This window comes from Bufo gargarizans, chromosome 8 (assembly GCF_014858855.1).
Source record: "Bufo gargarizans isolate SCDJY-AF-19 chromosome 8, ASM1485885v1, whole genome shotgun sequence".
NCBI classification, from domain to species: Eukaryota; Metazoa; Chordata; class Amphibia; order Anura; family Bufonidae; genus Bufo; species Bufo gargarizans.
The window spans coordinates 48,593,475-48,619,033 of NC_058087.1; the positions used below are offsets into that span (position 1 = coordinate 48,593,475).

General features: G+C 45.1%; 1 protein-coding gene and 1 long non-coding RNA gene across 4 annotated transcripts in view; one reads left to right on the forward strand and one right to left on the reverse strand.

Annotated features, from left to right (window-relative positions):
* Positions 1–25,559, forward strand: part of HDAC4 (histone deacetylase 4) — a 176,608-nt gene that overhangs the window by 72,812 nt on the left and 78,237 nt on the right. The window contains exon 1 of one of the 3 annotated variants that reach the window (XM_044302921.1): positions 9,567–9,640. The exons of the other annotated variants lie outside the window; for them this stretch is intronic. The gene's annotated coding sequence lies outside the window, so the exon portion shown is untranslated. Of the gene's footprint in view, positions 1–9,566; positions 9,641–25,559 lie in introns of those variants that run through there. 3 annotated transcript variants of the gene reach the window in all.
* Positions 13,581–14,635, reverse strand: LOC122944529. Its single transcript, XR_006391027.1, has 2 exons — positions 14,269–14,635; positions 13,581–13,967 (listed from the first exon to the last, which is right to left on the reverse strand). It is a non-coding gene; the product is annotated as an uncharacterized LOC122944529 (long non-coding RNA).

Below are 25,559 nucleotides of genomic sequence, written 5' to 3' on the forward strand. Positions count from 1 at the left end.
CAATGCACATTGATGAGCCATAAATTATTAATGATATTATTCACATATGTAAGGAAGGAACAGTGTTCGGCAGTGGGCTGCACGGCCCTCCTATCTTCACTCGCTTGATGACGGCTGCAGCTGTTTGCCAGCTGTTAAACAGCAGAGAAAAACATAGCAGCAGGAGGTCGATTTCTTTCTTGCTAAAAGGTCCCAGAGAATTATTATACCCAGCTATGGAACCATATTAACTGTTTGTAGAATAATCTCAAACTCTTGTCAATGAGGGGTGTTTTTTTTTTTTTAGATAGAGACTAAAATAAAATAACATCATGACATCTAAAAGTTTTTCAATGTACAATGTATTGGGAAGATGCCACACATGAGACTGATTACAGCAAGTTAGTTGCCATTTTACATTTAGATGATTACTGTCGCCGCAATTTTTTTTATCAGAACTGTCAAAACGGAAAATAATTAAATGTCATCAGTGCAAGTGGGCCAAATAAGAGGATAACTGTACTGTTAAATGGTCACTAACTTTACACACAGCTTTGCATCAATAGTACAAGCGACCATAAGAAACTTCGCAATATATCTTATCAGAGAGAAATATCTAGTTCTGTGATCAGATGTTCCCACCCTCCACCCCATTTGCTTTGCTAAATACTTTTCTCTTTGGCCTTTTTCTGAAGCTATCCAGGTTTCAAAAGGCAACATATTGCCTTTTTACACCACTCGCTGCAATTTGGGAAAGGGGATGTGATTAGACCGTCGAGCTGATTGAAGCCAGAGTTATCGTTTTACCAGATTTTTGTGTAGGAAAAAGAGGAACTCATACTTTATTAATAAAAAAATTATGAACACCATATTTCAGTGTATTTTCAGCAAATTTTCGTACACTGATAAAGCTCCATCCCTCATCCAGCTCTAAATCCTGTTCTTTTCCTCACTTACTGTAATATAAACCTGTCTGCCTGCAGCGGCCACTAGAGGGAGCTCAGTGCATAGGTATTTATGAAGTTACCATTGAATGCAATGGCAGCTGTAAAAGAATAGAGGGACAACTTTTTTTTATTTAGCACAAGGCCACAACATAACAGAATGTGAAAAAGGTCCAACTGCAATGTAGAAGCTGCAGAAACCAAAGAAAATAAGAAAAAAAATGTGGTCTGACCGTCTATCTACATTGTGGGTACCCCATTGCCTAGACCAGAGGTGGGAAAACTTTTTGACTCGTGGGCCACAATGGGTTCATATATTGGACTTGTGGGCCGGACTAAGAGTAGATGGATGGGGCGTTTGTGTGAATTAATATAAATTACATTTAATCCGTAACATTAAAAGTTTAGTTTAATTCAAGGTAGAAAAGCATAAAAAGAGTTATTGTACAAAACTTCTATGCAATTTATTTCTTTCATAACATAGTATGTATAACTCACCCTTTTTTTGCTAAGGCGAGTTAGCTTTGTTGTAATTTGCAGAATAGATACAGTGCCATTATATAGGGCCCCCATAGTGCTTTCCCTCTTCTCCATAGTGCCCCCCATATTGTGCCAGTATATAGGGCCCCATAGTGCTTCCCCTCTTCTCCATGGTGTCAATCCATATTATGCCAGTATATAGGGCCCCCACCCCCCTTCTTGCCACAGTATACTATAAATAATCAAAACAATAAACACATATACTTATCTTTTGCTGCTGTCAGTGATGCGATGCAGGCCTCTTCCGGCCTGTGTCCTGCTCTGTGCGGCTCAGGCGGCGCAATGACGTCTGCGCCAGCCTCTGATAGGCTACAGGCCTAGTGCCTGTAGCCTATCAGAGGAACGGGCAAGGGAGACTCCTCTCCCCTGCTCCTCCGCACCATTCATCTGTATTGCTGTCCTGAGGACGACGATTTAAGTGAATATGGAGATGAGCGCTTCCACATTGGAAGCGCTCATCTCCACTCCCGCTGCCTCCGGACAGCTCACTGGCCTAGACCCTTCAGACCCTTTCACTATTTTTGCACATTCTTTATATTGTAGCCTTGTGCAAAATGTTTAAAAAAAAAAAGTGATGCGTGAAAATCACCGGTCCGGATTCAGTGCGGGTGCACGAAATTCTTGCCCGTGTGAAAGGGGCCTAAGCCTTGTTGAAAGGTGAACCTTCAGCCCAGTCTGAGGTCCAGAGCACTTTGGATCAGGTTTTCATTAAAAATTTCTGTGTAGTTTGCTCCATTCAGCTTTCCCTCAACACTGACTAGTCTTCCTCTCCTAGCCACTAATAAACCACCCCTTTAGCATGATGCTGCCACCACCATGCTTCACTGTAGGGATGGTATTGGGCAGGTAATGAGCAGTGCCTGGTTTCTCCAGACATGATTCTTAGAATTGAGGCCAAAAAGTTCCATTTTAGTTTCATCAGACCAGAGAATCTTGTTTCTCACTCTGAGAGTCTTTAGGTGCTTTTTCATGCATCTTCCAGGCCACACTGTCACAAAGCCCAGATTGGTGGAGTGCTGCAATGATGGTTGACCTTCTGGAAGTTTCTCCCATCTGCATACAGGGTCTTTAGAGCTAAGCCAGAATGACCATTGGGTTATTGGTCACTTCTCTTACCAAGGCCTTTCTCCCCTGATTACTTAGGAATAGTCTTGGTTGTTCCAAACATCTTTTATTTTAAAGTTATGGAGGCCGCTGTGCTCTTGGGAACTTGCAGAATACATTTTGTGTACTCTTCTCCAGATCTGTGCCTCCACACAATCCTGTCTGTGAGCTCTACAGGCAGTTTTCCTCCTCATGGATTGGTTTTGGCTTTGATATGCATTGTCATTTGTGAGACCTTATACAGACAGGGCTGTGTCTTAGCAAATTATGTCCAGTCAACTGAATTTCCACAGTTGGACTTCAAACAAAGTGTTGAAACATCTCAAAGATGATCAAGAGTGAAAAAGAGCCAGATTTCAAGTGTCATACCAAAGGATCCGAATACTTATGTCCATGGGAAAATTTTATTTTCTTTCTTTTTAATAAATGCAAGTTTTTTTTTGTCTGAACGATTCCCAGCCGGATCTCCGCCAGATCCCATTTTGGTCAATGAGGATCCGGCGATACACGATCGTATCTGGCAATGCCGCATACAGTGGGTTGCAGTAGCCTGATCCTCAGCCGGATCAAGCTACCGGAATAAAAAAACGGAACTGTGAACGGGGCCTTAGATGTATACATGGGAATTGAGGGATGTAATTGTCCAATCACTACAGCTATAACACAAAGCTGAAGGAACAGCTTTAGGACTCAACAGAGGTCATCGACCCTAAGAAAATTGTAGGGAGTCTACCTTACCGAAAGTTGTACTGTCTTGTGACTAAGATTACTGATGTGCCTAGAAGAGATGCACTTCACATTCTTATGTGGCTTTTGGAGGTCAGTGCGGGACTATGCGTCCAATTGAAGCTGCCATTGGGATTATCCAATTAAGGTTTCACAATCATATGAAGGTGGCTGGCAGCTGCTCCATAGTGGTGAAAAGGATTTAAAAAAATCAGGGTGTGTTGTTTTTTTTTTTTTTTTTTTAATATATATATCAAACTATACCGTGGCATTGGTCTCGACGTTTTTTGCTAGTCAGCTGTAGCATGGAGAAATGCAATAAGCAAAATAGATTATGGTTAATTACTGAACCAGTAGGGAATGTTTTTGTAGACCTGTGTACTGATATGGTTTTGTACGTAAAAGGGTTATGCCATAATTCATGTAAAAAAAAACCAGCCCTGCACCTCACAGGATCCAAACCGCTTCACCTAGATTCTCTTCAGGCTTGCCGTTTAGGGGGCATGTTCTTTCTGCTGCAGCTCCCTCCCTGTAACGTTTACAGCTTCTAACAGTATGGCTGGTTGGAACTGAGCATGTGCGACCACCTTAGTCATTTTACATAAACATTGGTTGAAGGGGTTGGGCAGACCATATGTACTGATGACCTATCGTCAGGATAGGTCATCAATATCTGAATGGCGGGACTCTGACACCCGTCACCACCTGTTCGAAGAGGTGGGGTCACTCCATGCGAGCGTTGCCTCCTATTTATTACACTGCCCATCGTCTCAGAAGTGACAAGTACTCGCTCCGTTCACTTGAATTGAGCGAGTACTTGTAATTACACTACGCCAGTGCTCCAGAGGAGACGACACGTAGCGTAATGAAAATTTAAGCGCCACACTTTCTTCAAACAGCTGATTGGCACGGGGGCCGGACCCCCACAGATCTGATATTGATGACCCATCCTGAGGATTGGTCATCAATATACTTGGCCTGCACAACCCCTTTAACATGAGCCAGAAAGCAGCCAACCCCTTTAAGACCGCCTGTTGACTATAAATATTTAGGCGGTCTGCACGGCACTCTGCGAGGATGTTCCTGAATGTCCTTGCAGAGTTAGCAGCTGTGGGAGCGGGAAAGCCGCTGTCAGTGACAGCTGGCCTCCCCGTAGAGAAGGCAGGGGATGTTTTTATTTTTACCGTCTCTCCCTTCTCCATCGCTGTATACACAGCGCTCAGTGTATACAGATCAGGAAGCATCATGTTATCGCTGGGGACCGGATATCTGCATGAGCTGCTGGGTCTGCAGACCCAAATTAGCTCTGCAGCTTTGTTAGAGCCTCTGAGGGCTGTAATCCCCCTGTAACTGGGAACAATATGCCCGCCACAGTTACAGGAGATATTGGTGTCCCTCAGTCATGCAAAACCTTTGGGGAAGGGGGGAAATGGCCAAAGTGTTAAAAAAAAAAAAAAAATAATAAAAAATAATAATAATTAAATGCCACAGCTTCTAGCCCTACCACCGGCAACCATAAAGCATATATGTCCCTTATGGAAAAGGGGTGTAATTAAAAAACCTTTTTTAAAACCGTTTTCAAGTTGCACTTTGTAGTGTTAAACTTTTTGTTAAATGAAAAAAATGAAAAACAGGCTGTTCCCCCCCCCCCCCCCCCCATTTTTATTTTTATTTTACACTTTCCTTTAAACAAAATTGCTAAAATAAAAATTAAAGCACATCCACCAAAAACGGGTGGTCTTGTTTCCCATGTTGATGACCTGTCCGTTGAATAGGTCATCACTATCAGATCGGCAGGGTTGCAACTCCCAGGACCTCCACAAGTCGGCTGTATGAAGAGGCCACAAAGTTTTTACGGCGCTGCCGTCTCCTTACTCTTTACCACCGTCAACATCTCAGTCGTAGGCAGGTGTCATTACAGCTTCCTCCGTCCCATTCAGTGCATCAATATGGGAAACCAGACCACTCCTTTAGGGAAACTGCACACAATGTGTATGCTTACTTGCTGATTTTTCATGTGGGAAAAACCACAGCAAAAGGCCTCAAGCACACGACCGTTGTTGTGGTCCGCATCCGAGACACATTTTTTTGCGGCTTGGATGCGGACCTATTCACTTCAACGGGGCCGCAAAAGATGCGGACAGCACTCGGTGTGCTGTCCGCATCCGTTGCTCCGTTCCGTGGCCCCGCAAAAAAAAATAAAGCATGTCCTATTTTTGTCCGTTTTGTGGACAAGAATAGGCATTTCTACAATGGGCCTTCCGTTCCGCAAATTGCGGAAGGCACACGGGCGGCTTTCGTTCTTTGCGGATCCGCGGTTTGCGGACCACAAAAAACGGAGCGGTTGTGAGTATTGTTGTGCGAGGCCTAATACAGTACCAGCAAAGTAAACGAGATTTGCCAAATTTCATGTACATTTTGAATATTTTTGAATTTGTAAAAAAAAAATATATATAATTATTCACCTGCGATGCGGATTTTAAAATCTGCTGCATGTCAATTGTTTGTGTGATTTGTGTGACTTCAGCGAGGTTATTAACAGAAACAGAAAATCTGCACCTAAAAACATGAAAACCCGCAATAAATAGTACACGTGCTTTTTTTTTTTTTTTTTTTTTTTTTTTTTTTTTTTTTTGTACAGATTTTATGTAGATTTTCTCGCTCAAATCTGCACAGCGTGCAGGCACCCTGAGGGACCTAAAGCAATAATCTGAGTGTAAATTAACGAATACATTGCGTAAATGGAAGTCTGACTTTCTGGTAGGTGTACATAGAGGTTTTAATTAATTTTAAGGAACAATCTCGCTACTTAGCAGTTGCTTATTGGCGATTATTTTAGAAATCTGGCCTTTAGGGCACTTTCACACTAGCGTTATTCTTTTCCTGTATTGAGTTCCGTCCTAGGGGCTCAATACCGGAAAAGAACTGATCAGGTATATCCCCATGCATTCTGAATGGAGAGTAATCCGTTCAGGATGTCTTCAGTTCAGTCTTTTTTGCCTTTTCAGGCCGAAGATAATACTGCCACATGCTGCGGTTTTATCTCCGTCCAAAATTCTGGAACACTTTCCCATTGAAATGCAATAATGCCTGATCCAGCCCCAAGTGTTCCGGCAAAACGGATTCGGGATTGCTGTCTGCGCATGCTCAGACCACAAACATTTAAAAATAAATAAATGCCGGATCCGTTTTTCCGGATGACACCAGAGAGACTAGTATTTCAGTGCATTTTTCATACGGGTCAGGATTCTGATCCATGTGACAAATGCAATCAGTTTGCATACGTTTTGACGGATCCGGCAGGCAGTTCCGGCGACGGAACTGCCTGCCGGAATCCTCTGCCGCAAGTGTGAAAGTAGCCTTAGAAGATGAATGCTTTCCTTCTCTTCCTTTCTTGACACTGGGTACCACAAGCGGTAAACAAAATATAGATTATTTCGCTGATGTGCAGCCGCTTCGTTTAGAAAAGGTAGAAAACCAATAACGCGCTTTATTTTCGCTCGACATGTTGGTTTAAATATATGGAGATAGCAAAGAGCTTTTGATGCTCACTGCGCCCTATTAACTCCTGATGGTAATTAGCTTTGTAAGATCAATGATTTCAGGAAGCTTTCCAATATGCGAGGGGATGCGACCTGTACCCCCTCCCATTGATTCCTGTGGTTAGACTTGCACTGGTTATTACAGGATATGGCATAGATAATACAGTAGGGGGGGGGGAGGCTCGGCGCTCAATTCATGTTGTCCTGTGCAGTATTGATTGCTCTGTTAAGGGTGTGGTCCTCAGCCCGTCATGGACTCTGTCTTTGATTACCACGGGATATTACAATGAGTTTATTCATTCACCAACCATCAGGATTAAAGTATCGGTAATTTGTTATATGGACGTACCGCTCCTCGGCTCTGCCTTCACGTGCAACATTGTGATGGGGACAGGAAAAATACACAATAAAAACTAACACCTCTTAATTTCCATCTAATCTGTCAAGATGGTACACATAGCCTAATACATGTAGCACAACCATGCTAGGCACATGTCTGTATGTCACCGCATGGCTGACGTGTAGGCATGCATGCACTTTGCGCCAGAAAAATGGTGCTAGTCCAAAATCAACAATCTTTGGGGGTCTTATACACGTCATCGAACTAGATGGAAAAAAAACTACTGTCACCTAGGTGTACCCAGGTTTCCCATTGCTTGGGTTGGTTTAGTAACTGGCCTGACCCAAGCTGGGTTACAGCTCAGTAGTGTGCTGCTGCGGTCATTAGAGCATCCAGCAAAGTTGTGGGAGTACGTCAGATTCGGGGTGCTGATCAGTGTGAGAATTTGGAGAGGTGTTGCGTGGCTGCAGAGCCTCCTCGCGGTAAAGAGACCACTTGCAAGAGCTGGAGGTTTACACTGTGCAGGCTGGTCTGACTGGTGGTCTGACAGAGTGTTAAGTGTGCCTCCTGCCACCTTCACAGTGCACACAGATGAAGTTAAAAGACAAGAATTAGATAACCGAGAGTGAAAATGACAGCTCAAAAACAGTCCACCATTTTCCCCCCCAAATGATGTATTATAATCACCTATTACTCATTAATATATGAAAGCAAACGTTTTGACGGAAGTGACTTTCTAAAGGTGTATGAGTATTATGTGCAGAGAATCTGCCGTGTAATACAGTACCAGGAAAGTTAGAGGGATTTTCCCATCTCGTACAATGGGGGCATATCGCTAGGATCCGCACCTACACTGAGAACGAAGGCCGCCCGCCATTAATTTCTGTGGGGCCGCCGAAAATGGCTGAGCACTGGCTCGGCTATTTCCGTTGGCCTCATAGAAATGAATGGGAGCGGTGGACGCACAAGCGCGGTGCACTGCCATTCAGTATTATGGGGAGAGCGCTTGTTGGTGAAACCCGGGGTCCTCCGGCCACCACCTTCCCCGCTCCGTTCTCTGTGTAGGTGCGGGTGCCTATCAGACATCGTCTCAGATGGGAATACCCCCTTTTCAAATGTGTATGTATGTATGTATGTATGTATGTGTGTGTGTGTGTGTGTGTGTATATGTATGTATAATATAATAAATATTTTTTTTTGTTTTGTTTTCTGTGCAGAGCTTGACCTTCAGGGTGCACTTTGATATCCGCAGCATGTCAATTGTTTGTGCAGATCTTCAGCGCATTGCAAAGAGTAAGATCTGGGGCAAATCCGTGCCAAAATCTGCGAGATTTTGGTGCGGGACCCAGTCACATCCTGGTGCACGATCCACCTAAACTATGCTGCCATGAGCCTGCAGCCTCAAGCTTGCATATGTCAAAGTGCCAAAATTCATCCTATGTGCACTATTCATACATACGCCCTGTTTAGGTGAACCATGGTTTACGCAGAGAGATGCTTTGCTGGTTTGTACGGATATAAGCATGTGATATGCAGACATCGCTGGGGTGTTATGTGGCCTCTAGGGATCCACTGTCGGTACAGGTGTCCAGCCTACCTGCGAGCTTTGATCTCGGACTGTTTGTGTGCTGCAGGAGTTATTTATAGGCGAGCGTTCCAGACAATGCAGGGACTGTGTGCAGGTAATTGATCTGCGCCGCGCAGGATTAGATAGCAGTTGTTACCAGCATCCACCTCCTCATTTCTAAAAATGGGGCTGTCAGAAGAGCAGCTGCTGCTGAATTGGAGGGAAATGCAGCAGGCAGCTGTTAATCTTCAGCGCTGCAGGCTGTGCGAGGAAGGCTTCCTGGACATACTCACATCTGCTCTGTATTGACGGAGGCTTATTTTATCCAGCCAGCAGCCACTCCGCGCAAACTTAACCGGTTCGCTCCCGCGCCGCTGTCACCCTCCACCCCAATGATCTAATGGGGGCATTAACGTTTCATGAATTCTTCTAGTTCACTAGCAGCTGTATGTTTAACGTTACTTCGGCATCCATTTATTGATCCCTGTAGGAGCAGCCCTGTTATCTAGTTAACCTGTTCCTTGCTGCAGGAGGAGACAGGCACTCCATTCCAGAGGAGGAGGATGGAGCGCAGCCCATGCTTGTGCCATTTCTCCAGCATGGTCGTAGGCTGTGCTTGCTCTCCCAGCTGTTGACGCTGGTGTCCTGTATACAACTGTGTCCAGCCCCCAGAGCTCAGCCAGCAAATCAAGCGGCTCTGCGTTGTGCAGCACATACACACACAGTTCTGCTCCACCACACAGCAGGAGACCAGAGAGACAGCCTTACACTTGCACGGATTGCTTTTGCCCATTATATTGCATCTTTTGAGCGCACAGGTTTTTGCCGCTCTTGCCTGACCTCTTTTCTGGGTGCTTGGTTATAAGAGGGCTTCTTCTTTAGGGACTGGCGACTGCCTGTAAGTCATCTTTACTTTTATATTGTTTATGTTGTGCACCATCTTTCCTGCCGTCCATGAATTGTCAAACTAAACGGCAACTTTCAGTATGGCTGCTTTGACAAATCTGCATTTGTTTGCACTACGCAGCATATTACGTGCTTAATAATATATTTCAAGATTGTTTGTATTGCTAGATTACTAGGTTGCTGTTTCTATCCGTCTTGAAATTGTCTTTGCCTTGGTATACAGATTTTGTTAGATGGTTTGTATTCCTACTTTACTAGGTTGCTGTTTGTATCGATCTTGAAATTGTCTTGGCCATCAAACACAGAATTGGTTAGATTTGCCCTTTTGACGGTGTGTGCTTTTTGTTCGATGTGTGTTTGTACTATGTTTTGATGCCTAGCTGTATATACTAAATTTCTCGTTTTGCATTATTTTGTATTCAGATTCGTTCTATGTAGTCTATAGAACTGAACCCCCCATGGATTCTTACGCGCACATTTTTGCCCCCATTGCAGTTGAAGGGGTTAACCAATTACGTTCCACCACTCCTAACATTTGTAGATAGATGGGGAAATGTGAATGGTTGCTTTCTATTACTCGAGGAAGTGGTCCCTTCTCAAGTCATAAAAACCTACGACCGTCATTCCATTGAGATTTCAAGACCCTGTTCCCAATTATTAGTCGAAACTGGAAAGAATGTGCTCTACTGGATGATCTATAAGAAGCGGACTCTGCTGAGAGGCATGTTTATTGTGCAGGGGTAAGAGCAGTTCCTGGAAGGGTGGGGATGGAAGGTCCTATCGTTTTCCTATCGACAGAAATATTAGCTTTGCAGCGCGCCCTCTCCCTCTCCACTCCTTACCCTCCTGCTAATGGTGAAGCATAAATGTTTTAGTAGGTTTGATGTGTTGGATCCAGATCGAGCTTCTTTTCTTTGTGTGGTGATTAATTGTTATGGTCCCACCTCCTCCATCTCTACACCATGCTTCTACATGTGAGGCCAGATCATCTGGTTTATGCAGTGCTGTGTTTATAAACCTGTAACTACATGAAGGATTCTTTTATGATTATCCAGTGTTACAATGTCTTAACTTTTGGAGATAGACCTGTTTATACTGTTATGATTTAGCGGGACATAATGTATGAATACTTTATTAAACATTTTCTGGAAGTGCAAGAAAGAATGTTAAGTGGCTCACGGGCTGCTATGATGATGTTGATGCCTAATGGATGTTCTGCTCCGGAGGTGGACACTATTCTTCTAATTTGGTGAAGGCTTTGGAGTAGATCAGTGTACCAGGCATGTTTGTCAGTCAGGTATGTTGTGTGCTGTGACCATCTGATAGGTAAAAGTCATAGATGAAGCTATTTAATCAAATGGGAGTTCAGAAATTGGAACGTTTGACTAAAAATATCTAGAGATTCCCATAGGAAAATCTTCTAAAATGGATTAGGGGCCCTTGACACTGTAGTCACTGATTGCATTTAAGACTATTATGGTCACACAATACCAGTGTCGAGGGATTTGTTAACTGGTATTGATATTATCAGGAGATATTTGTTACTAGAACAGTTTTTTTTTGGGGGGGGGGGGGGGGGGTTCTCATGTCCAAGCCACACTCTGAGCCTGTTTAAGATAAATCACTGGGTCCCAATGGTACAGATGAATATTCGAGCCGTTGCTCAGAGATGAGGCATTTGGGAGTCAGTTTGAGAGACTTCCTGGTAAATTACAATGGGAACAATATTTTTCCCCTGGAGTTTCCCTTTTAATACATTAACTGAAAATAGATGCATAATGTATGATAACCACATAGGGTGATATTACACTGCTTGGTCTTTTGGGTAGTGTTAGCGCCAATTGAAGATAACGCATCCATTCGCGCTTGTCTGCGCTGATGCATGCTGAATGTGAAAGGAAGGAAGGATCACTACCGTAGTCCTCCTTCCCTCATTCTGTCCTATTCATTGTCGGCAGCACATCTCTAATTATACAGGAAGATGTTCTGCCAATTATTGGGCATCTTTCATTCTGATAGAAGATGCAGATCAGCAGATGAACTAGCATTTGCCTGCTCATCAGCTGATCAATTATACAAGTCGATATCAATATTCCTGATAATTGACACAAAATCGGGCAGTGTAAAAGGGCCCTAAGAATGTTCTTCTATATGTCTTTCAGGACATGTGAAGGTTACTACAACAGGAGGTCTGTTTTATGCCATGATCTTATGCTGTCCTACCTTAAGGCCTCTTTCACACGACTGTGACGGATTAGGTCCGGATTAGGGCTGCAGCTAACGATTATTTGAAAAATCGATTAGTTGTCGATAATTTAATCGGGGGAAAAAACACCAAAAATGACAAAAAACGGTTTATATGATTTTACTTGAAAATTTATGTTCACAGACCATATTAAAACAAATTTAGGAGTTACATAATTATACAAATTTTGCATTGCAATGTAAAAAAGACAACATGTCGACATGGTCAGGGCTGAGGCTAGCTCTCTTCTTACACGCTATGTTGCCTGTAGCAGAGAAGAGGCGTTCCGATGGTGTGGATGTTCTTGGGATAGACAAGTATGATCTTGCAAGTTTAACTTTTATGGGGGATCTGTGGATGGCACTGTTATGGGGAGGGGGATCTGTGGATGGCACTGTTATGGGGAGGGGGATCTGTGGATGGCACTGTTATGGGGAGGGGGATCTGTGGATGGCACTGTTATGGGGAGGGGGATCTGTGGATGGCACTGTTATGGGGAGGGGGATCTGTGGATGGCAGTGGCACTGTTATGGGGAGGGGGATCTGTGGATGGCAGTGGCACTGTTATGGGGAGGGGGATCTGTGGATGGCACTGTTATGGGGAGGGGGATCTGTGGATGGCACTGTTATGGGGAGGGGGATCTGTGGATGGCAGTGGCACTGCTATGGGGGGGATCTGTGGCTGACACTATATAGCATCTTATGCTGTATGTGTCATCCACAGATCTCCCCCATAACAGTGTCTCCCGAGTCCCAATACACCGGCCCCACCGCTCACAGCAATTTCTAAAGAATATTCCTTAAAGGGGTTCTGCACTTTCATTTAACTGATGATCTATCCTCTGGATAGATCATCAGCTTCCGATCGGCAGGGGTCTGACACCCGGGATCCCCGCCGATCAGCTGTTTGAGAAGGCAGTGGCGCTCCAGCAGCGCCGCGTCCTTTTCACTGTTTACCGCCGGCCCACTGACGTCACAACTAGTATCAACTAGCGTGGGCGCGGCTAAGCTCTGTTCACTTGAATGGAGCTTAGCCCCGCCCACGCTAGTTGATACTAGTCGTGACGTCAGTGGGCTGGCAGTAAACGGTGAGAAGCCCGAGGCGCTACTGGAGCGCCACTGCCTTCTCAAACAGCTAATCGGCGGGCGTCCCGGGTGTCAGACCCCCGCCGATCAGAAGCTGAAGATCTATCCAGAGGATAGATCATCAGTTAAATGAAAGTGCAGAACCCCTTTAACCGTTACCCTGTTAACTTTAAATCAGCGCTGTGAATTGATCTTTAATACCTTCCAAAATCAAATACAATGAAGCTCCGGTAACGAGAAGAGCGGGCAGCGGCGTAACGTCACTCACTCACGTGACGCGCCTGCTCCGCCCACTTTGTTAATGACGCAGGCGCGTCACGTAAGTAAGTGACGTTACGCCGCCGCCCGCTCTGCCTGTTACCGGAACTTTATTGTAAGGTAAAATAAAGATGTGCTGATTTAAAGCTCATGTACACAGACCTATTGAGATGAATGGGTCAGGATTCAGTGCGGGTGCTATGTGTTCACGTCACACATTGCACCTGAGCGGAAAACTTGCTTGTGTGAAAGAGGCCTAAGACTTGTTTTGGTGGTTGAATTCTTCAGCTGGCCACACACTAGAGATTTCAGACCTCCAGTTTGGAGCATTTTCTTCTGACCCTTGCATCCTTTTTATGGCAGGTGAAAGGCAGATATCCATAAAAAAATTTGATTTGCTGTGTTGGGTTGTTTTTTTTTAGTCGTTGTCAGGTGTTGTCATTGAGTAGTCGCATATCTCTGGAGATGTCAGTTTAACTTCTGACGTTGTTTAAAACAAGAACATTTACAGACCATCGATGAATGAGTCCTTCAGAAAACAACCGTCTAAATCCATAGTGTATTTGTCCACACAGCTATTGATTTGAGGTAACACAAAAATATATTATGTATAGTTCAGGAAGTCCAGAAACGTTGTTTATCTCTGTGGTCGCTGCTTTGTGTTTTGCATGTCCTCAGTCTTGTAAATTTACAGAATTTAAGGGGTTGTCTGATGGCCCTTGGGATCTTCCTGCAAAAAAGAACTAGTAAGTACATACCCGGCAGATCCCACACTGCTACTCCCGTTCCCCCAGCTAGGTAAATAGAGAATTTTCTGGGCAGAGTTTTTTCTATTTTACCAAGCTGTAGTGGTGACGCCAGGTTGACAACACGTGACCACTCGAACCAATCACTGGCCTTAGTGGTGCACCTGTCGAGGCCACTGATTGTGTACAGTGGTCATGTTGTCGACCTGACATCACTGCTACGGCTCTGTAAATAAAGTCCGGCCAGGAGACCTGAAGCGGTGGTGCGAGATCTGTCACACTTACCGGAACTGTCATGTACTGATCAGTTCTTTATTGCTGTTGGTTCCTGAGGGTTGTCTGGTTTCCTCCTGAAAAGGGACAGCCCCTTTAAGGATGTTCGATGAGCATGTTACGTTTCACTTTTGCACCGCATTCCTAAGCAATATCTACTTTAATACCGTCTGTGAAATGTGCAGATGTTTCAGGTTGTAGAAGCCACAGGAGTACGCTGAACATACACAAACATGCTGAGAACACCAGGAACAACAATTTGACAACACTAACCACCCCTTCTCTGAGGCACGGATCCCATATGGCCAGTATCCTCAAAGTGGTTGTGCCGTACACTGCTTTTCATTCTAATGTATTTTCATCTATTACTCTAGCTCACATTCCTCCTTGGATAGTCCCCCCCCCCCCCCAACATTTACCTCATTTGCTGTTTTCTCTTATCCCCCATGCTTGAATCCTACACCCTGGTTTGTCATGTGACTGCTGTCCCATCATGCCTTAGGGCAGTGAGATGTGTCCTGACATCAGCAGATCATGTGACACTAACCGCACCCCTTGTTCTTACCAATGACTCTTCCTACGTCCTACATTACAAGGCTCCAAAGCAGGACGTAACCTACAGCAACTCAATATCAATTCGGGGCACAATGGGGGGCTAGTAAGTAACTTTAGAATAAGGCGGTTTTGATAAATGGTGGTATTTAGGGAAAGTGATATAACAGCGATATCTGCTGAGCGGGACACCGTTATATTAGTGGCACAACTCCTTTAAAAAACTGTTCGAAGTTGTTTGTGGCCTGTATGTAGGTATATAAAAGGTTCCCTATAACTTGTCCTAATTATCAGAAACTTAGAGAGGGGTTCTTAGGTGTAATTATTATAATGATGCACTTAAAGAGGATCTGTCCCCTCTCCTGACATGTCTGGTTTAGTAACTACTTGCATTCCCCTTCTAATAACTATTCTGGAGTCTGTTCTTATGACAATGTGTTGTGTCATTATTTTATTATTATTTATATTTTTTCCAGAATTGTCAGCAGTTTGCAGTAAAGGTCCAGATGGGTGTTACCAGTTAGGGGGTGTCCCTGCACAGTCTGACACCAGCAGCACTGATTGGACAGAATCAGACACACTCACTACTGGTAGCACCCATCAGTACCTTGACTGCAGGAAATTTATTTCTAAACTTCTAGCAGGAATAATAGAGGAATGGCACAGAATGGAGGCTCCAGAACGGTTATTACATGTGGGATGCAAGTAGTTACTAATGACATGTCAGGAGAGGTGACGGCTCCTCTTTAATAACCAGGTAAGTTGTATGGGCTCTTTGTGGACGAGCAGTCGTCGGCGATCTCTTGGGATGTGTGTTACACTTGGGCTTTTTCACAACCACAGTGTCTACTAGAGAGAAACCACAGTGTTTCCTCAGGTCATACAACGGCGTGTCTGTGGTTTGTGTGTAAATCACTGAGGCAGAACCTGAAGTTCCTCCGCAATGTGCTCCACAGATTTGACAGTCTTTTGTCAAGAATCTGATTAGAGCTTCCTGACATGACTGAAGCAATGTTATGTCACAGCACAAGGCCTCCATGGAGCTTCTTTAGAGAAGGCGACAATAGGCGGCAGTGGCAACTTGTGGGGCTTAAGGGAGTTGATGACCTATCCTATATTGATGACTGCACTGATTGGATGATGACCGACTGTGCAGAGACACCCCTCCCAACTGGTAACACCCACATGGACCTTTATTACAGACTGCTGGCAATTCTTTCATAAACTTCTAGTAGGAATAATAGTAGAAATGACGGCACCTCATAAAAGGGATTGTCCAAGAATTTTCACAAAACGTCAGGGGGCACGAGGCTGTATGAAGTGAAGTCACTGGCTGCGTGTGCATGAACATCATGTGACCACTGAGGCTAGTGATTGGCTGTGCAGTCGCTTAACCGATGAACGCCACATGGACGCTGTGAGGACTGGCGTGGCGGCACAGGGGCAGCAGGACTTTTAAATGGGAGCAGCGCTTCAGTAACCAGCTCCGGCCACTACCCAATGGACAGACCTGTGTAATTCTAAAGCCGGTGCTACTCCCGATCTGCGGCCATGCAGGATGTCGGACCCCTACCAATGTGACAGCACAGATCCATACTCCGGGTAGTGGCTGTGAATGCTGCGCTGCGCCCATTGAATTTAAAGGGACTAGTGCTACAGTACTGTTCATGGCCACTGTATGGGACTGTGGAGTTCTGTGGAGTTATCCCTGACATTAAAGGGGTTTTGCAAGAATCAGGGGATTTTGGGCAACCCCTCATTCTGCCGGACCTGCAAAGGGAAGATGACTTGCCTGCGTCCGGCTCCCCGCTCCCTTCTCCTGCAGGCCAGCGGTGCTCCTTTGGGCTCCATCGATGTCAACCTCTGCTTTGACATCGCCGCAGCCAATCACTGGACATGACCAATCATTTTTTACTAGCAATAATGTTTGTATTGTTGGTAATTGTGCATGTTAAAGGGGTATTCTGGTAGTGGCACATGATGGGGGATAACTATTAGATCGGTGGATGTCCTACAGCTTGGAGCCCCATTTATCATAAGAATGGGTACAGACTACCCCTCAGGGCCCCTTAAAATGAACAGAGCGGCAGGTCGGCAATTCTATGGCGGTTCCGGAAATGGGGGAGTACAACTCTTGGCTACTTCTGGAATTCCCATAGAGATGAAGGGAGCTGCAGTGCACATGCCTGACCTGCCACTCCCATCATTTTGGGGGTCCCTGAGGGATAACTGATTCCTGTTCTCATGATCTATGGGGTCCCAATGATAGGACCTACGCCAATCTAAGGCTACTTTCACACCAGCGTTTTTTTGCGGAACCGTCATGAACTCCATTAAAATTTAATGGGGGACAGATCTGTTTTCTGTTGTGTCAGAGAAAACGGTTCCGTCCCCCAGGCAGCGTTTTGGTGTCCGCCTCCAGAGCAGAATGGTGACTGAACGGAGGCAAACTGATGCATTCTGAGCGGATCCTTTTTCATTTAGAATGCATTAGAATGCAAACTGATCCGTTTTGGACCATTTGTGAGCCCTGATCGGATCTCTTAAACGGAAAGCCAAATCGCGAGTGTGAAAGTAGCTTAATATATTTCCCCTATTGTGTGGATGTGGGATAACTTGTCACAACTGGAATACCCCTGATACTATGTAGCCATGAGACTGGGCTGACTGATCGTTATGATTGTGTGATTGTTTATTCCCAAAACTATTAACAACCAATATAACAAGAGCAGTTAGCACTAGGAAGGCTCGTAACAACAGTTTGCTTGGTAATTAGAATTACTACATGTAAACTGGCGTTTAGGCTTTTCTTGTCTCTCACTGGACCATGGTTTCCAGCAGACGACTACTGTAGGTTCCTTGCTGGTAAATACGGGGAGTAGTTGTAGTTACACTTGGCCTTTGCTATTACTTTTGTCACTTGTATGTGTGTATTGATGCATTACGTGAACTAACGACTAATTTTTTCAGTTGTGTCTTACTGATGTTACCAGTTGACAATGTTGCGGAGCTTGTACTGTAACCACAAAAACGTGACTCCATCCATACAGTAAGGACATGCTGTAAGAGCCTCACACAAAGTAATCAGTGTGAGCTGTCATTTCCTTCAGTGTGTACAAAAGCATAAAACAACGGGTCACTGTCTTAGTGCATGGGTGGCCTTTTTTTTTTGTTAAGGGGTAATTGGTGCTTTTCCTGTTTTAATTATATATATATATATATATATATATATATATATATATATATATATAATAATGCTTCTGCGTTGCCATAATGTCATTGTTAACCGTTTTAATGTTATGTTCTTATGTACCCAATGGTTGTGTCCTTCTGTCCAACAGTAAGTCTTTATGCATGCTTTTTTCAAAAACTAAGAACTGTTCTTTGCCAATCAAGGATAAACTCACCGGGGGTCATTTTTCAAACAGAAATATGTTTAAATTTGGTGTATTTCTGGTGCAGATTGTTGAACAAAGGTCCTGCAATCTGCGACTTCTCTCCGCTTCTGTCCATCTTCCTGTCCCTGGGTTGTCGGGCATGGTCACCTGCTCTGCTGCAGCCTCAGCAGTGACATGTGGCTTGGGTACACCTCACAGCTGAAGCCAGTTATTGGATGCAGCAGAACAGAGGACCATGCTTGGCGGGAGTAAACAAGCCGGGAATCAGACTCTGATCCAACCAATCAAGGTCACTTCTCTGGTAAAATAGCTGGATTAATTGCTAGTCAGCAGCTATTCCTGACTGTTATAGGTAAGGACTTGTTTTATCAGTCTTAGGCTACTTTCACACTTGCGTTCAGGGCTCCGCTTGTGAGTTCCGTTTGAAGGCTCTCACAAGCGGCCCCGAACGGATCCGTCCAGCCCTAATGCATTCTGAGTGGATGCGGATCCGCTCAGAATGCATCAGTATGGCTCCGTCTGTCCTCCGCTCCGCTCAGCAGGCGGACACCTGAACGCTGCTTGCAGCGTTCGGGTGTCCGCCTGGCCGTGCGGAGGCAAACGGATCCGTCCAGACTTACAATGGAAGTCAATGGGGACAGATCCGTTTGAAGTTAACACAGTATGGCTCAATTTTCAAACGGATCCGTCCCCCATTGACTTTCAATGTAAAGTCAAAACGGATCCGTTTGCACTATCATGAACAAAAAAAAAAAATTTTTTTTTTTTTGTTCATGGTAATGCAAACGGATCCGTTCTGAACGGATCTAAGCGTGTGCATTATAGGAGTGGATCCGTCTGTGCAGACACCAGACGGATCCGCTCTGAACGCAAGTGTGAAAGTAGCCTTAGTTATCTGCTTATTTTTTTTTAAACTTTGTTCTCTTATCTTGGATGGCATTTTGGGTCTTTGGAACCAATTACTCAACTTATGGTTTCAACATACAGTGGTGGTCCTGGAACCAATTAATATTGTATCTTGAGGGACCACTGTATTATGAATCTTTCAATAGTGGAGGCAGGCTGCGGGCATCACTTAAGGGTGCCTTCACAGGTGGCAGAAAAATTCTGCCACTGAAAACCGGCTCTGTTCATTTGAATGGGGCAGCACGCTGATGGATTTCTGCAAGATCCATTAAAGGGGTATTCCCATCACATGCAGGATATGCCCCCATTGTCTGATAGGTGCGGGTCCCACCTCTTTGACCCGCACCTACAAGGAGAACGGAGCGGGGAGAGCTGTGGCGGGAGGACCCCAGATTTCCCTGGGTCCGTCCACCACCAAGCGCTGCTCCCATACAAGTGTATGGGAGCGCATCGCACACATGCAGCCCCTGCTCCCATTCATTTGTATGGGGCAGACGGAATTAGCCGAGCCAGCACTCGGCTATTTTCGGCGGCCCCATTGGCCTAAATACTTTTAACTGCAGAGGGAATGGAATTTTTTAAATCTCACCCGCATGCTGCAGAGAAAACCAACAACATAAGCTGACTTGGGCTGCAGGCTTTTAATCCGCAGCATGTCCGTTGTCGCTGGGGGTTTAACCTGTGGCTCTCAACCTTTTGCAATGCAGAGGTTAAAATAGTGAAAGACCTGATATGAAGCCCCCCCCAAAAAAAGTGCCAATTGCAGCCGTTTTTACACCGATTCGCTGCAGATTTTTACTCTTCAAAAAAAATCCACAGCAGCTACACTAGGTGTGAACATGACCTCAACGTGTAAACGTCACAGCGATTTTACAGCGGATTTGGCTGCTGATTTCACCATTTTCATTGCAGTGGGTCAAATACAGAAATCTGCAGCAGGTGGGAAATAGGGATGTGAGTTGGCGAAGATTCGGTCTTATTGATTTGCCTTGTACTGTACTTGTTGCAGATTTTCAGAATGCAAGCTGAAAATCTTCAGCAAATAACCTTATATGAATGCAGAAAACTAACATTGTGCTGTACATTGGAAGAATCTACCAGAAATCTGCCGCCATTTATATATGGAGCTCCGCGTACAGTACAGCTGTATTAATGGTGTAGAAGTGACTGAGCCCTTAAATCCTGCACTAGAGCGATTAAAATAAAAACGGGCTACTTATTAAAGTTTGTAGAAAGGCGAAAATTACGTTAAGATCTTCTGCTAATATTTCAGCCTGAGTTACAGGTAGCGGGAAAGTTGATTTAGCGCTCTCACAGCCCATAAATTTAGTCTAATTTTTACTTGTGTTATATTCACCTCTGATTACGCACTCTGACGACTGTAGCCGCAACGTATGTGTGATGTGGGAGGCTAGAATATGGGGCGAGCGGTGCCTGTGAGCACAGTTATCTCATGGATTCAGTAGTTATGGGCAGCATTTCTAAAATACCCTGAGGTCCTTGCTGTGGATGCATCATCTTGTAATAGCCGCATATGTATGACGTAAGGTTGTGTCGCCAATTTGGTGGTAACCTCCATGTAAATGTGTTGACCTGCATGTTCTGGACCAGCACTCTTCAGATTTGTGAGCAGCAGGTCCCTGGGCATTGACACAAAGCAGGGACTTTAAATCGGAAACTGCTCCCAGAAGGGGTGAAGGACCTGTGTGACATCTTGATCACATGACCATTAGTGCATTGGTCCTTCACCCAGTAGTTCATCAGGAGTCTGCACAGTAGGTAAGTAGAGGAGCTCTTCTGACACTGCCCCACCATCCAGTCTCTGCCCTCTGTTGTGGGGATGGTGCTGGCAGTATGGGAGGTTTGGGAATGGGGAAAGTGTTTATGCCCGTGGGGAGATGTGGTTCAGAGAGAAATGCTGCTCCCAGTGAGGAAAGACTTCCCACAGTTTGAGTGCTCTTTCCAGAGGGGAAAGGGTGGGTTTGATGTTGATGCTATTAGTGGGGGGTGTAATTGCTACCACCAGTGAAGGAGAGGAGGGAAGAGAGAATGTTGCTACCAATAGAAATGGTGGTTAGGATAGCAATGCTGCTGCCTGTGGGGTGGAGTGGCAAAGAGAACAGTGCTGCTGCTAGTGGAGAAGGGTGGCAAAGGGGACAGTGCTGCTGCCAGTGGGGGAGAGGTGAAAAGGGAAAAATGCTGCTGCCAGCAAGTAGGCATGGAAAAGGGGACAGTGCTTCTGCTGATGAGGGGGTGATGAGAAAAGGGGAACAATGGGGGATGGTGTGAAATGGGGAACATAACTGTGGGGGAGGGGTGAGAAGGGGAGGGGGGGGTTTAGTGCTGCACCGTGGTGTTGATGGTAAGGCATGTTATACTGCTAGGGGTTATGTTTGTTGCCTGGTGGTACTTTGTTGGCACTACAGAGGGTTAATATAGGCACTGCATAGTAGTATTTGGTTGGCGCTGCTAGTGGTGAATATGGGTGCTGTACAGTGGTATTTGGCTGGTGCTGCTAGTGGTAATATGGGCTCTGCACAGTGGTATTTGGTTGCCAATGCTAGTAGTGATATGGGCTCTGCACAATGGTATTTAGTTGGCGCTGCTAGTGGTGATACAGGCTCTGCACAGTGGTATTTAGTTGGTGCTGTTACTGGTGGTATGGGCCCTGCAAAGTGGTATCTGGTTGGCACTGCTAGTGGTGATATGGGTCCTGCACAGTGTTATTTAGTTGGCACTGTTAGTGGTGGTATGGGCTCTGCACAGTGGTATCTGGTTGGCACTCCTAGTGGTGATATGGGCCCTGCACAGTGGTATTTGGTTGGCACTGCTAGTGGTGATGTGGGCCCTGCACAGTGGTATTTGGTTGGCACTGCTAGTGGTGATATGGGCTCTGCATAGTGGTATTTAGTTGGCACTGCTAGTGGTGGTATGGGCTCTGCACAGTGGTATTTAGTTGGCACTGCTAGTGGTGGTATGGGCTCTGCACAGTGGTATTTAGCGCTGTATGTTAGTATTTATTTGCTGTTGAGACCCTGACAGCCACAGTAGAAATTTTCAGGAGCCGTGGTCTACACGGAGTCGGTGTGCAGTGTATACAACTGTACAGTATATAGTACAGTGTTATACTATATGTTCCCTGCACACATCAGGAGATTTCTCAGCATATACTGTATAGAACAACTGTGCACAAACGTCTGGTGTGAAACCATTACTTTGCTTTAATTGTTTATTTATTTTTGCATGCCGACCCCACATTTGAAGTCTTACGAGCCATTATAATGACCCCATTAAAGCGCATTGTCAGACTGTTGGGCATAGTCCATAGAAAGTGTTTCTGGTCAGCTGAACCTCATCTGCCATGAAGCAATTAATGAGCTCCTACAGTGTACAGTATAGCGGATGGTTCAGCTCTATGGCCATGTGTTTCTATGAAAACCCTGAGTTCTGAGGCTCTCCTAACCCACGTCACTCATGCCCACATGTAGGAGGAACCGTGCCCGGCCTGGAATGCTGGGCCCCCCATTAAGTGGCTCAGTGTGCACTTTTCAGACACATCACTTGTGGAATTTTCTGGTGGTCTCAGATAAATAGTTGGGAGGAAATGTGTGCGGTTTTCACAGCAAAGCATAACCTTCCTGTCTTCTCGTCTGCTCGGCACAGGGTCTGGGGGGGAGATACGGATCATTGGCATGCAACTGCTTCCTTTTTCTCCTTCCCCTCATATGTCTTACGTTATGTTACAAAACTAATACCCCACCCCTCCCCCACATAACCCCAGACCATTAGCGGACAACACTCTCTGTAGTTACAAAGAGAAAATATGTGACCCCCTGCCCTGTCTTTCACATTCACCCCCCCCCCCCCCCTTGCAGTGTTCAGCATTATATGTATGTGTGAGTATATGTATCACGAATATCACTAGGGATATTGTACTTTAGTGATAAATTTTTTTTTTAGATTCTCTACTTAAAGGGGGTTTCCAGCTTGCATCAACCTAATCCAAAATCGTTTATAAAGGCAGCTCTAATTTTGTAATTTATTTCTTGTACCTTTATTGCTCCCATCTCCCGTTCTGGGCTGTGGTCACATGACCATGTCCATGCAGCTCTCTTATTTCCTGTGATGTTATGTCCATGGGCGGGGCAGTGCTAGGGGAGTGTCTATGTAACTAGCTGGTGGGAGGATCTATAAACTAGCTGGGCGTTAGGGGCAGTGCTAGGGGAGTGTCTATGTAACTAGCTGGTGGCAGGAGCTATAAACTAGCTGGCTGCTGTTAGGGCGGTGCTGGAGCTGTGGCAGAGGAAGGAGAAGTGCATCATGGGTTTGGTGGGATACAGCGTCAGGAAGTGCTACCTACGGGATGGAAACAAACTGTGAAAGCCTGTCATGGGTGTCCAAATCCCGAAAATGACCAATCCCAAAAACATCCAAGCGAGTGCGCTCAGCTGTTTTCAGAAGAACCATAGCAGTGAATGGAGAGCAAGACCCGCAAGCGCAGCCACCATTCCTTTCACCTTTACGGGACGTCTGTAAATAGTCGGTTGTTTTTGGAAGTCCCATAACAGTAAATAGAGGGCGGTCATGCGTGCTTCATTCTCTTTGGGGTTCATTCTGGAGATTGGTGGAGGTCTTTGACATTTATGGCATATTCTAGCAATGGAAAAAAAAAACTTTTAGGCAGGAAGTGCTAGGTTATGTATTTTTTTATTTTTATGCGTGTGTTCCTTACGTCTGAACATCCTTTTTTTTTTTTCTTTTTTTTTTTTGTGTGTGTAAAATATTTCCCTAATCTGTTTTGGAAACTTGCTGCCAGTGTGCGCCTCTTTTTTGCCATTCTTACTGGGGTCAAATGGAAAAATCACATCTTTAGGATAGACCATTAATGTGTGGTTGTTGGGGATCCAAAATTTGACAAAACAAAGTGCTAAAGCCATTTATGGGACTGAGCTGCAGTGCCGGGCACAGCCTGTATAGAAGCTGAGGATTAGAATTTATATATTAATACACACAAAACATTACTCTCCTCACAAATTCCCCGCCACTGCTGCTCCGATGGTAACTGTGTCCCTGCTGGATTCTGCTTTCTGGTCCTGGCTTGGTGCAAAGGAAATGCCTGGCGATGCCTGCTCAAGTCAGTCACTGGCGGAGGCATGTCACTGTTTTGGCCAGTGATTGGTTGAGCAGGATTCTCCCTATGTTTCCTCTGTGTAGAACCAGGACACGGGGAGCGTTGGAACAGCAGTGACTGGATCCGGTGTAAGGTGAGTAATGCTGTGCTTTAGGAGCAATGGGGCCTTTACTCCTAGAGGCGCAGCTTTCTCCAACTTCCACACCCTCAGCACTTTGACAAGGCCAGGCGTGATGTTTTGCCTGGACCTGTCAATTAGAGGGCGTAGCAGTTGCAGAGAGAGCTGAGCCTCTAGATGTAACAGCAACGCCCCTATTGCTCCTAGAGGCTCATTTGCATATATTAAAATGTCCTTTTTCTCAGTAATGCGGGTACATATGTACATGGGACCAACTTAGATGCCTTCAGCCAGACAGAATTTTGTTAAATGGTGGACAACCAGCCAGAATAGTAATTTTAAGTTTGTGGATTATTCTTGGGAATTACTATAGTAGCGGAGTACGATCACGAGTATTTGAGGCCTTACGGCAAGTCCTGGAAGCTTTTGTCCTCCTTTCGGCAGACTGTCTTCTAACATGGTCATCTACCATGCCAGATCAGCAGATTTCTGCTCGTTTGCCTGAGCACCACATTATCTGTCCTTATGGGCATCTGTGTCCATGTTGTCTAGTGTCTCGCAGCTGTCTTCTTGTCAGTTTTCTTAAGAATACAGCCTAATTAAAACCCTTTTGTAATGTAACGAAGTCTGCCCCAGAATGACTATAAAGCATAGAGTTAACGTGTGATGGAGTATTTTCTTCTGCTCTCTTCCCACCCACGCAGCAAAGCACACATCCCACAGCCTGAAGTTAATGACTAAATGGATGCTGAGGAAAAAGCAAACACGAGCATGTTCCTTACAACCTCTCTGCTTTTCTCCTCCTAGTTTTGACTTCTAGTGATTTTGCACAGTGAGCTGACTGTTTTTTAAAAGCTGTGGAGACCTTTTGAGGTCACTTTTTTTTTATTTTTTAATGCAGCTACTCATTTGGGCTAAAAATCATTTAGCTTTTTCAATCGGCCGTTGTTATAATTTTTCAGCCGTTTTCCTTGTACAGCTGTCAGCTTTAGTGTATTTGTAGAGTAGCGGGCTTTCTGTGTACAGAGTCCCGTCAGACAGCAGCTCTGATGGCTGATGTGTAGCCATTATCTCTGAACTCATGACAGCTCATAAACACTTAGTGGTTGTCCAGTTTCCGATATTGATGACTTGTCCTCAGGATAGGTCATCTGTTTCAGATCAGTGAATGCCCGTCTCGTCACCCGTGCCGACCAGG